Source organism: Cornus florida, unplaced genomic scaffold (genome assembly GCF_030987335.1).
Source record: "Cornus florida cultivar Cherokee Brave unplaced genomic scaffold, ASM3098733v1 CherokeeBrave_3.0.0_Hap2_Chr08, whole genome shotgun sequence".
NCBI classification, from domain to species: domain Eukaryota; kingdom Viridiplantae; phylum Streptophyta; class Magnoliopsida; order Cornales; family Cornaceae; genus Cornus; species Cornus florida.
Genome location: NW_026775578.1, coordinates 73,447,428 through 73,460,188, shown reverse-complemented (window position 1 = coordinate 73,460,188; position 12,761 = coordinate 73,447,428). Strand labels below are relative to the sequence as shown.

At 35.1% G+C, this 12,761-nt stretch overlaps 1 non-coding gene across 1 annotated transcript; it reads left to right on the top strand.

The window, feature by feature from the left end:
• The first annotated feature begins 4,947 nt into the window (after positions 1-4,947).
• On the top strand, positions 4,948-5,056 carry LOC132272136 (small nucleolar RNA R71). The gene has a single exon (XR_009469972.1). It is a non-coding gene; the product is annotated as a small nucleolar RNA R71 (small nucleolar RNA).
• Positions 5,057-12,761: the final 7,705 nt, after the last annotated feature.

The window sequence follows — 12,761 nt, the reverse complement described above, 5'->3', positions numbered from 1 at the left end:
CTGAGAAACTAAGAAACTAATTTCGATCGATCTCACTAGATCGATCTGAGAAATAAGTTCGATCAATTGAACTGTGTAAAGAACATGTACAGTCACAGATCTGTGACGTGGATGACATGGGGCCTTCACGAACAAGGTCGTGGGCCCATCAACACAACATAGCATTAATCCTAATCACTTAATGAGGCCCATACTCCCAAAATCAAATCGAAAATAAAAAATCTAACAAAATATATATACACATATATATACCCATATACATATATATACAAAGTGAGTCGAAGCTTCATCCATAGAGATTTTCATCATCAAAATAACATGGATCTAACATTTAAAGCATGTATATATCAAATGGATGCTTGAATCACAAAGAGGAATTCGGATCTCACCTAAAAACCAAGAGAAGAAGTGGAGAATCGAAAGGGGTGAGATGCAAAACCCAAGAGGAGAGAGAGAGAAACGACGCTATAGATGATCGCCGGAGGTCTCGCCGGAGATGGGAGAGTGGATGGGTGCAGCGGCGATGAGAGGGTTAGATCGATCTTTGGAATCGATCTACAAACCCTCGATTCTATTTTTAAAAACTTCCCTGAACCAGTTCGATCGATCGAATTGAAACTTCAGATCGATCGAACTGAAATGATCACTCTTTGAAAAAAAAAAATTTTAAAAAAATTTAAATTAAAAATTAAAAATTTAAAACTAAAAATGAAAAATTGAACATAAAAATTTTTGGATTTTTGAAGAATTAAAATAAAATAAAATCTTTTTGGGATTTTTGGAAAATAAAATAAAAATAAATAAATAATAAAAAATAAAAAAAAAATTGGAATTTTAAAATTAAAAAGTCAAAACAAAGTCAAAGCAATGAATTCCGAAATGAGATCGATCTAAACAAATGTTCGATCGATCTAACAGAGAGCTAAAAATATGCAGGTTTTTAGGTTCAGAAATTTTTCTAAGTGTTGGAACTCAAGATCAATCGAACTTGAAGTTTGGATTGATCTAAGGACTTATGATCGATCTGAGAACAAATTCGATCGATGGGATAGAGAGGTGATTTGGATGCAGGTGGATGCAGGTTAAAGTTCGATCGATCGAATCTTCCTTGGAGATCGATCGAACTTATGCAAAATGCTCAATCTCAAAATAAAAGTGTATGCAATCCTAATCAAAGCTCCTAGCAATGCATATGAACCAAAAACAAGTATCTAGACTTCGCAAGAAATGAAATTAAAGATAGAAATGAGGGAGGAATAGGGTTTTGATACCCTACGAAATGTTTTGCTAGTCTTTAATGTCTCTAGCAAGATGTTGGACTCTTTTAGCCCAGATCAAACATCTTGTAGTGCATCCCCTCCTCAATGGGGTGATAAGTGTTTTGAACTCCACCTAACAAATGGTTCTTTAAGAAACTTGTTGGATTAAGCTCAAAAGACATTTTCGGTCCTTAGTCAATATAATCTTTGGGCTTCCACGCCCTTTCAAAACAAGATTTTGAAATAACTTTCTTTGGTTTCAAGGTTGAAGATGGACTTTTTGAAACCTTGGTCTCACTCAAAAACTCAATTCCTTCACTTTTAAGGTCATGGCATTTCTCTACAACATTAATCTCTTCATGCTTGTCAAATGAATTGGGAGTTGGATTAAAAATATTCAACTTTACCTTCATGTGGCCAAATGAGATCTTCATTATCCCCATCCTACAATTAATGCTGGCATTCACGGTTGCCAAGAAAGGACGGCCAAGGATAACGGGAATTTGGCTCTTAGGATTTAGGACCGGTTCCGTGTCAATGACAACGAAATCAACGGGAAAGAAGAATTTATCAATTTTAATCAATACATCCTTAATGATACCTCTAGGCTTTTTGATTAATCGGTCAGTAAGTTGCAAAACTACCGACGTTGGTTTTAAGTCTCTTAAGCTTAATTTGACATAAACTGAGTATGGAAGAAGGTTAACACTAGCTCCTAGGTCAAGAAGAACCCGATCAATGATATGATCACCAATGATGCATGAAGTAGTAGGTGAACCGAGGTCCTTAAACTTTAAAAGAGTGTTATGCTGCAAAATTGAGTTTACTTGCTCGGTTAAGACCACTTTTCTAGGTGCTTGGCTTTTGTTCTTCCTCTTTTAGGTGCACAAGTCTTTCAAGAATTTGGCATAAGCCGGAATTTGCTTGATTGCATCCAAAAGTGGAAGATTGACTTTCACTTGCCTAAACACGTCCATGATTTCATTTACTTTGGCCTTTTGTTTGTCATTTGAAATGGATTCTTTTAAGGCATCCGGAAATGGAGCTTTTGGTTCAAAAACCTTTTCAGAATTTTTCTTTGAAGTCTCTTTAACACAAGAAGTTTTCAAATCATTTTGCAAATCTTTCTTTTCAAAATCACTTTTCAAATCACTTTTCAACACATTCTCATTTATATAGTCATGCACATGCAATGAAGGAGGAATATGATATGAAATGTGTAATACCCCGATATTTTAAAAGGATTTATTAATTGAAATTAATTACTTTTATTTTATTTTAAATGATTTATTTGATTAATTTGAATTAATTGCGTTTATTTTAATTTTTAATTGATTTATTTTATTGAGTGCTTAGATTAATTATTTTATTTTAATTATATTTCGTGATTAAATATGATGATCGTTTGTGTGTGTGTTTGATTATTAATTGAATTATTGACGTATTGATTTTATTGGTATGGTGTGACTTGTTTGTAATTTCTTATATTGTTTGTGTGCTTCATATAATTAGTTATTTTAATTTAAGTATTTATTTAATTATTTGGTTTATTTAAATTAATTTCATTTGGGCTTAAGGGAAGTGGGACCAAAAGATGTGGTCTTGGGCTTGTATGAAGCCTTATTGGTCTTGGGCTTATTTAAAGGATCATTTTTGTATTAATTATAAATATATATAAAATTATATATAAATATAATTAATTAATAAATGTTATGGAAAGAATTATATAGAGATATATATTTATGGATATATATAGGTGTATGAGATTTAATTAACTAGTGGTTAATTATGGAAGGTATGTGTGTGTGTATATATATATATATATATATATGTAAATATATATGTAATATAATATATGTTTATGGATATTGATTATTTAAAGATTATTATCTTATTAGGTAGTTCTAGTTGGAATAGGATTTAGGTTTTAATGTGTATAAATATACACATAAGGTTTTAGAGTTAAAATTTACACGTTAGAAAAATAAGTGAAATAGAAAGAGAAGAGGAAAAGGCTGACAAGAAGAATGCCGGATCTAAGAAAGAAGACGCTGGAATTGGAAGAGACAATTAAAGTTTATAGCGTCGGTTTTGTTTCGAAACTTTCAGGCAAGTTTTCTCTATCTTTCCTCTTAGAACTCATAAATATTTCACCTTGAGTATCAAGGCTTTAAATTAAATTTATTAATTTAAATCATGGATAGAACGAATTAATCAAAGTATTAAATTAAATAAATCAATTAAAAATTAAAATAAACGTAATTAATTCAAATAAATCATTTAAAAAAAATAAAATTAATTAATTTCAATTAATAAATCCTTTTAAAATATTAGGGTATTACATTAAATGGTATCAGAGCCTAACCCAGCCGGAAGTGTGTCGACAGGGACATCGGGCCTCCAAAGGGGGTGGATTGTGATGATCTTGTGGGCGGGTGTGCCGTGGGCGGGTGCAAGAGACACTGTCAGGCTACCACACTGGCGAGCTACGGGTGCACAGTCCCACATCGCCTGGGTAGAGGAAAGGTGAAGTGCTTATATGTAAGTGTGTCACCTCCAATTGGTATGAGGCCTTTTGGGGTGAAGCCCAAAAGCAAAACCGGGCGGGCTCAGGCTTAAAGTGGACAATATCATACCATGCGGTGGAGTGGGTCGTTACAAAATGGGACGGGTGTCAACTTGTAGTTGCATCTGTTAACTCTCTTCATTGGACATACCCACTTAGTTGTCCATAATCCTTCCACTTCTCAAGGTAGTTACCGCATTGACATGCTCTATTGTGTGACCTTCCTATGAGGAATAAGTCTCCACAACACATTGTTGCTTTTGTAGGGCATTCAAAGGCATTTTTCCCTTCTCTCTTGCATTTAAAGTGCTAGCTATTTGCCCTACTAGGGTTTCTAACTTTGCAATGGATTGAGAGTAAGAATGAAGCAATTGTGTGTTTGCCTCTAAAATGCCCAAAGCAATCAAAACTTTCTCATCAAAAGTAAGACTTCTAACATTTTTTTGGGAATATTATGGTTGATTGGGAAAATGAGAATTAAAGAATTGGTTTCCTTGTGATTGGTATGATGATCTAAAATCTTGGAAACCTTGGCTTTGTAGTGGAGGTGGAATGTATTTCCCTTGAAAATCGCCTTGTGAATGGTTTGAGCCCTCCCCTTGGTTTTTCCAAGAGAAATTCAGGTGATTTCTCCAACTAGGATTGTAATGATTTCCATAAGGATTGTTCCCTTGATTAGTAAAAACAACATTTGTTTGTTTATAATGCTCACTTTGCACATGTCCATGGGGACAATTGGAAGTAGAATGTAAAACACTTGATCAAGTCATACATGTCTCATTAGATGCATGATGAGAATGGTTAGGGAAGCAAGATACTTGATTTGCCGAGTTTTGGTTAATCAAAAATTGATCAAACTTTTGAGATAATGATTTCATTTCGGCGGCAATTTCATTGGAGTGGTCGACTTGATGTAAGCCAACACTCTTCCTACCACTAGAATTTCTACCATTCTTCGAAGATAAGGTACGATGCAAAGAATTTTCACTCATGCTCTCATAAAGACGCCACACGTCATCCTCATGCCTATCAATGTAAAAGCCACCCATGGAAGCATCAACCATGCCCTTGTAATTATCCGATAAGCTCTCAAAGAAATATTGAACTAATTGCCATTTGGGCATGTCATGATGTGGACATTTCCTAAGCAATTCATTAAAGCGTTCCCATGCCTCATGAAATGTTTCTCCATCCCCATGTGAAAATTCTCGAATTAAGGTTCTCATAGCATTGGTCTTAGAAACCGGATAGTACTTCTTCAAGAACTCTTGTTTCATTTCCGCCCAAGAAGTTATTGAAAAAGGCCTACGATTGTTAAACCAATATTTTGCCCTATCTTTAAGGGTGAATGGAAAAAGTTTAAGCCTTAAGACCTCTTCCGGTATGTCCATATATTTTACGGTGGAACATACTTCAAGAAACTCATCCAAATGCTTGTAAGGTTCTTCACTTGGAAGTCCATGATAATTAGGAAGCATTTGAATGGTTTGTGGCTTGATTTCGTAGTGGTGTGCTCTAAATGGTGGCAATTGAATGCATGTGGGTGCATTATATTCATTAGGCACATAGTGATCTCTTAAAGCAAAGGGAGGATTAGCAATTGGAGGTACTACATGGGCAGCTTGGTTGCCTTTAATGATGGGAGGTGGTGGAGCATAGATTGGCCTTGGCATTCCCAATGGAACTTGGCCTTGTTATTGTGGTGGATGAACATATGGCCTTGGCATACCTAATGGAACTTGCAAGTTATCATGATGCATATTGCGGTGGAGGATACCTTATTGGTCTATGTGACCAAGGTTCTCCACATGGTCCTCATTGTGTCCTTCCATTAATGAAATGGATTGACTAGAACTACCTCTTCCCCTAAGGTTTCGAACAATTGATTCAAGATTAAAATTTAAAGGGACAAGAGTGAGTCGCAATGATCTACGACCATGCATGCACAATGCAACACAACACGCAATAACAACAAACACTTCACCTTCACAACAAGTCAACAATTAACAAACTTCCTCCACATACAATGTTCCCATACTCCCATGCTTAAACAATATGCAAGAAAAGTAAATTGCCTCCACGCAGACTCACGATTTATCTAAGAATTGAAATACAAGCCTCCACACGAACCGACGATTTAACTAAGAGTTTGAGTAAGAAAAAGCTCACAAAGGTCCTTTAGCACTTCAACTCCAAATTTTTAGTTTAGTTTAACAAATTTTTAGATTTTTACCATTTTTTCTTTCTTGCTTAGCTCTTTTGCTTGGAATACTCCTTTGCTCACCTTCTTAGCCCAATGTTCCTAGTCAAATAAAACAAACACAATAAGTAACAAAAATTGAAAACAAAGTAAAGACACGATCAAAAGAGTACTAATTCTTAATTGATTCCACAAATGCGATTGATGAGCGCTGAAAAATACGTATTTAAACCCCTTAAGCTTAGGCATTCTAGCACCTTTATCTATCTTACTTTACCGTTTTAGATTGATATCGTATTATTTCCATTTTCAGGCACTTATCCCGAAAATAAGCTAACTCAGCCAAATAAGAGCTTAATTGAAGCAATTATGGGATTAAACAAAGAAAGGAGCAAAGTGAAGAAAGAAAGAAGCAAATGAAGCCAAAGGTGGGAAGCAGCAAAGTTCGATCGATCCAACTTCAAGGTTCGATCGATCGAATAATGATCGATCTCAATACTTCAAGATAGATCCAAGCCTTGACCCAAAAGCAAAAAGTCCAAAGTTCGATCGATCCAACACCACCCTTTAATCGATCGAATACTTTTATCCTTATTCAAATAATTGATCATATCCACAGCTGTACCACCCACTAACCACTTTTGTCCTTTTCCCAAAAATATCTCCCAAAATATCTCGGATTTGTCTTTTCCCAAAAAACTCAACCAGTTGGATCGATCCAGCCTAAGTTCGATGGATCTCAGCCAGTTCAATCGATCTAAGTCCAAGGTTCGATCGATCGAACTTCCTCCAGTGCGAAAAAGTTAAATTTCTATCTCATTAAAAGTTGTCCTTTATCCAATCATTAGGGAATATTGTGTGCACGACCCCAGCTCATTTTAGGTGTCATTTGACCTACCTATATAAGGATAAGGATTGTTTTTTACAAAGGGGAGCCAGTATACAATTCTAGGGTTTATTCTCTTGGAGAGCAAGCTTAGAGGAGGAGGAGGCTAGAGACACCATTGGAGACTCTTCATCAACCAAGGAGCAAATCTCTTCCATGGAGTTAACCCTTGAGGGTTGGAGCAACATCACCATGATTGGCTAGACATCCTCTTGGGGCTAGAGTTAGCCCCAAGCATGCTTTCTATATCTTAATCTTGTGTATTATTGAGGGATTAGTGTTGTAATTAATGTTTTGACACTTTGATATATATATAGATCTTGTTTATTCAATGATTTATGTGGTTTAATGCTTCCAATTGATCATTTCATTCTATCCATATGTCTATGTATGCTAGAATAGATGTTCATGTGCTTGTCTCTAAATTTTGTGTTATTAATGCATGTCTATGTGTATTAATGCTATAGATTTGGAGATTATCAAAACATAGTGCTTAAAGGAATGCTCTTGTGATTCTCTTGATGGTTCATACTTATTCCTTGATGGATTGTGCCTCTCCCCTAGTTTATTTTCACGCTAGTAGTGTAAATGTAGTATAGTTGTAGTGTAGTGTTAAATGAGAGGACAATCCATGCTTGTTGTTTAATGATCCAAGCTTTTGAATGCAAATAGTATATGTCTCTAACCTTGTGTTATATTTGGATTGTGAGCTTAATGAAAGGATTAATGACTTGTTTTGATCTATTGTGCCTTTCACATGTTGTTTAGACAATAAATGCTTCATTGCTTAGATATATTGTGCCTTTCACATGATGTTTAGACAATACATGCTTAACTTGTCATCCTTGCTTGTTGAATTAACCAAACACACACACACACACCAATATTGCAACACACCATTTGCCCTCATTAGTCACTTGTCAACGGTTTAGAAATGCATTGCTTGGTGGTGATCCCTAAACCCCAAGACTCTTCTCTCTCTTACTTACTCTTAATTGCATTCTTTTGTTATCACTTAGTTCAATTTAGTTGCTCTCTAATCAACCAACCAACCAATTGTTTGATCACTCGACCTACTAGCCCTAATAGCGATTCCACGACCTTGTTCAATACTCATAATCCCTTGGGACGATCCTTACTTTCCCTAGCTATATTTTTAGTGAAGGTAGTAATGGCTTCTATAAATGTAAAACTCTTGGTCCTCGCCTTAAAATGCACATTCCCCAAGCTTGATGTGGTGTGGCGACACACCGCGGTCAGTTTTTGGTGCCGTTGCTGGGGATTGATTGATTTGATTAGGCAACGTCGGATTTGTGGAATCAATTAGGATTAGTACTCTTTTGATCGTGTCTTTACTTTATTTTTATTTTTCTTTTTGGTTACTTATTGTGTTGTTCTTACTTAACTAGGTGCATTGTTGAAGAGGAAGCAAGCAAATGAGCATTCAAGCTAAACAGGCAAAAAAAAAAAGCTAAAAATTCTAAAAATTTGCTAAGCTAAGCTTTAAATTTTGAGTTGAGGTGCTAAAGGACCTTTGTGAGACTTTCTTTTCTCAATCCCTTAGTTAAATCGTTGGCTCGTGTGGAGGCTTGTTTTTAATTGTTCTTTGCATCATTGTTGTTAAAGCATGGGAGTATAAATTAAATGCTTGTGGAAGAAGTCTAATTGCATTGTTGTGAAGGCATAGTGTTTGTCATTCTTTGTGCTTGTTGTGTTTTGCATTGTGTGTAATGACCCGGTCATTTGCCTTCCTTTCTCTTGAAATTTTACGAATGAATTTTTTTTAATTTAATTTTCCTTTCTGAGCTCTGTTTCGTGTCGCTTAGTGTCATCTCGAGTGCTCGGAATTGGTTTTTGAGACTCTTTCATGTGAATTGACAACTTCCTTTGAGGACCGAGTCATTTTCGCATTTTTCGTTTTCGGACACTATGCGCTATTTCGTCTTTTCCCTATTCTGTCATTTTCCCTATTTCGTCTTATCTCCGTTTGTCAGTTTTTGGCACAACCTCACTTCTCATGCTCAGAGTTGGTTTTTGACTTCACGTGCCTTCATCTTGAGTGGTTTTCTCGAAATACGTGTCTTTAATTTTGCAAGAAAGTACTCTGGTTGCTCTCGGTGTCCATAGGGGCATGGATGTACAATTCTTCAGAATCTTTTTCATTTCTTGGGGTGTTTTTCATAAATATCTTTTGAAGATATTTTATTTTAGGGGTATCTAAGAAAATATCTTTTGGAAGATATTTTCATTCTGGGGCAGTTTCGCAGTTAACCCTTTTTGTAGGGGTCATTGTGCAATTAACGAAAGTTATTGCAAAATGTCTCGTTTAGAGCCTGGATCCTCGTACGGGATTCATTTTCACATTTCGTCGAGTCGTGGACTCTTAGAATTCCCTTCTGGTCATTTTTCTCCAGTTTCAGAGTTTCTGGACCTAATTGCCACCGAACTTGTTCGGGGCATAACTTTCTGCTCGGGATTCGGTTTTCAACGCTGTTTGTTCCATTATTCATATTTTCTTATTTTAAATCTTTTTTGTTCATGGAGTTTTGTCGTTTGATCGCGTTTGCTCAAAATTCACTTTTCCAGACCCGGCGGGGCCCTTTCAGGGCACTTTTTGAGATTTCTATAAATAGGTTGCCCTAATTTTTAAAATCAGATTTTCAGACCTTCTTCCTCCTCTTGGCTGGCAGCCATGAGAGCCCAAGGGGCTGCCTTCACTCTTTCTTCTCCTCCACTTGATTTCCTTGGTAGAAATCATTTGGCCTTAGCATTTATTGCTTCCCTCGACGTGTTCTATCTTTTGCCCTTATTAGAATCCATTTCCGACAAGTTTTTTGAGTTCGGGTTTGGAGTCAAGTTGAGATTTTCATGGGGCTTCTTGCGGATTCTTGTTCACGGTGTTGTCCCCGACAAAACCTTTCGGTATCGTCGAATTCGGAGCACTTTTATTTTGGTGGGCCTTTGGGATTTTCATCTCAAATTGAGGTAGGAGATGTTCTAGGTTCAAATTCTTGTTATATAGCATGCTTGTGATGCTTATACAACTTGATTGCATGATTAAATATAAAATCTAGAGATTTTATTATTTATTTTTCTTGTACGGGATCTAATTTTTCCGGTTGCTTATGACTTGGTTTAAACATGTAGCTTGATTTTATATTGCCCCTTGATATGCTCATTGTCGTGTATTAAAATTGGAACATTTGAATAAGTATTAAAGATTTTATTTAATATTTATCTTAGGTGAAAGATTAATTCACATGACCTTAACTAGCTTGAAATCAATATGTGTTAGCATATTAAATTAGGCCTTAGCATACTCTCCAACATAGTTGAATTTAAAAGTAATTGAAGGTGTTTTGAAAATTAGTAATTATTAATTAATTTGATTAATTAATTTGCCCCCGAGTGCACTATTCACTCTATTTGAATTCCGACTTGATATTCTTGATTTACATACCATATAGCTTCACATATATTTGATTTATAATATTCGGTTAGGTTTTGAAACCTTTTATTTAATTAAATTCCATGTTTAAGATTTAATCCTCATGGTGATATACAACTTGGAATTGTATTGTAGCATGCTAGAAAATTAAGTTTAGGTATAGTTTTTCACATATATTAAATTGGGATTAATTGCATGAGAATTGCAACTTTTAATTTATATTTAATTTTAGTGAAAGTTTAATTCACATGGTCTTAAATTGAATGAAATAAACTCGTAATGTGATATTACATTAGTTCCTGGCATGCTTTCCAACATAGGTTAATTTGAGAGCATTTGGTTAAGTTTGAAAATCAAGAGATTTTAATTAAAAGAATTAATTAAAATCTATTTTGTGGTCCCATTAGCTTAATTAAGGTTTTAACTTGATATTTGTATTGGCCATGACTTGTTTACTAATATATATTAATTTGTGACTATTTGAAGTTGTTTTAGAACCTTGGGATTTAAATTAGCATGATTTAATTAAAGTTCTACTTTGTTGTTCTAACAACCTAATTGAGTTTTAGAATGGATATAGGTGATGACCTTGCCATGTCCTTTAACATGTGTTAAATTGAGGTTAATTGGAATTGAATCAGAATCTATAGAATTTAATTGTGTTTATCTATTTAAATTCTATCAATTTGCTCCATGATCTAGTTGTGTTTTAGAAGTGGTTTCTATATTCAAATCATGGACTTAGACTTGTTGTATATTCATTTGGTTATGTTTTGAACATTGGATAATGTAGTTGCTATGTTTGTACTCATGAGAATATGTTTTCCTTATTGAATATATTGTTGCCTTGTGTAATAATTCGCACATTTCGTATTTAACATCTTTCATGCATAGCGTGTAATGAATCGCACACTGAAGATTCGACATTCATCATATCATATTAGTTGTGGATTTAGAGCATGTATTGTATAGGTTTCCAAATTTGGTTGTGCTTGGTAGATAGTTGATTATCTTACATAATCCTGTTGATATATGCGTTGTTGCACAACTTGTTGATTTTGGAAACTTGCGGATGTCGTTGTTTGACTATGGCTAGGACGTGGTTCTAGTACAGGGGATAGTCCCTCTATATAGTCTAGTGCGCACATAGGGAGGTTACCCATGGGCTAGTAACCCTAAAGTAACTATGTTATCTGTCTAATCCGGCGTGACGTCCGAGTATCCACTTTATTTGATTTCGCATTTCATTTTCAAGTTGATAACTAGATGATGTTGTAACTTGTTATTTTTTATTTGTCGTTCCATTTTAAGTTATAGGATGTTAACTTTGCGAAATTGTGCTTTATGCATTGTATTGGAAATTTCAATGTTGGTTAAATTGCATCGATATTGAAAATCGTGTTTTGACGTTCTAATAAAGCTTAGAATTGATCCTATTGATTCATTTATAACATAGACGTTAGGTGGCATGAACCACTACTGTTATTTTGTGCTTTAGATTCTAAGTTGATGGCTTTGAGAACTTAAACCTTGTTGTATTGTATAACACGCTCTTTTGTTGTTGAATTGCATGGATAATGTGATTCTTGTTAACTTGTATTCAAATATACTTTTGTCATGTTGTATGGATTACTCTAGACCTAGTTCAATTGTATTAAAAATGCAATTCATGTTAATCTATGCTCAAGCATTTTTCTTGTAGTGTTATTTGGATTATCCCAACAATGATTCATTTCATACACGTATGTATATCATGATTCTTGTTGCTTAGACTCTAAGGTAGCTTAGGATGCTCCCCGAGTCTCACTTGGACATAGACGTTAGGTGGCATGAGCCCCTTTAACATATTTCACTTTAAGGTGATAAATTTGTAAAATGCTAGGTCGATGCATGCTCACCTCCTACGAGTAGCTTTATGTTACTCACTCCTACGATACTGGGGCATATTTCAGCTACGAAGACTTGGTTCGTGACACCTAGCATTCCTTGGATGTCGTGTAGCTTTCAAGTTTCCATTTCATGCAAATGTTAGCATGAAATGTCATTTTTTAGACTTATATGTCAAAATATGTATATTTGATTCCATGTATGTAATGTGTACTTAAGTACACTCCTTTTAATGTATTTGATATGTATGAGATGAGGCCGGAGGCCAATGACATGTATATTGTATTCTATGTACTTTTTAACTTCATGAAATATTGTGAAAATCTTGAAAAATCGCAAGTCATTGCTTCACCATGGTTGCATCGGGTGTGGAAATTCCATTTTCATTCTTTTATAGGGTCTTATTAATCTTGTATGAGGGTGGCCAAGGGCCAAATGGTCATTTGATCCCATTTTGTATTTTTGGATTCCGAGTTTTTAAGTTACGTTTGCGTGCATAGTCGTTTCCGGGCAAA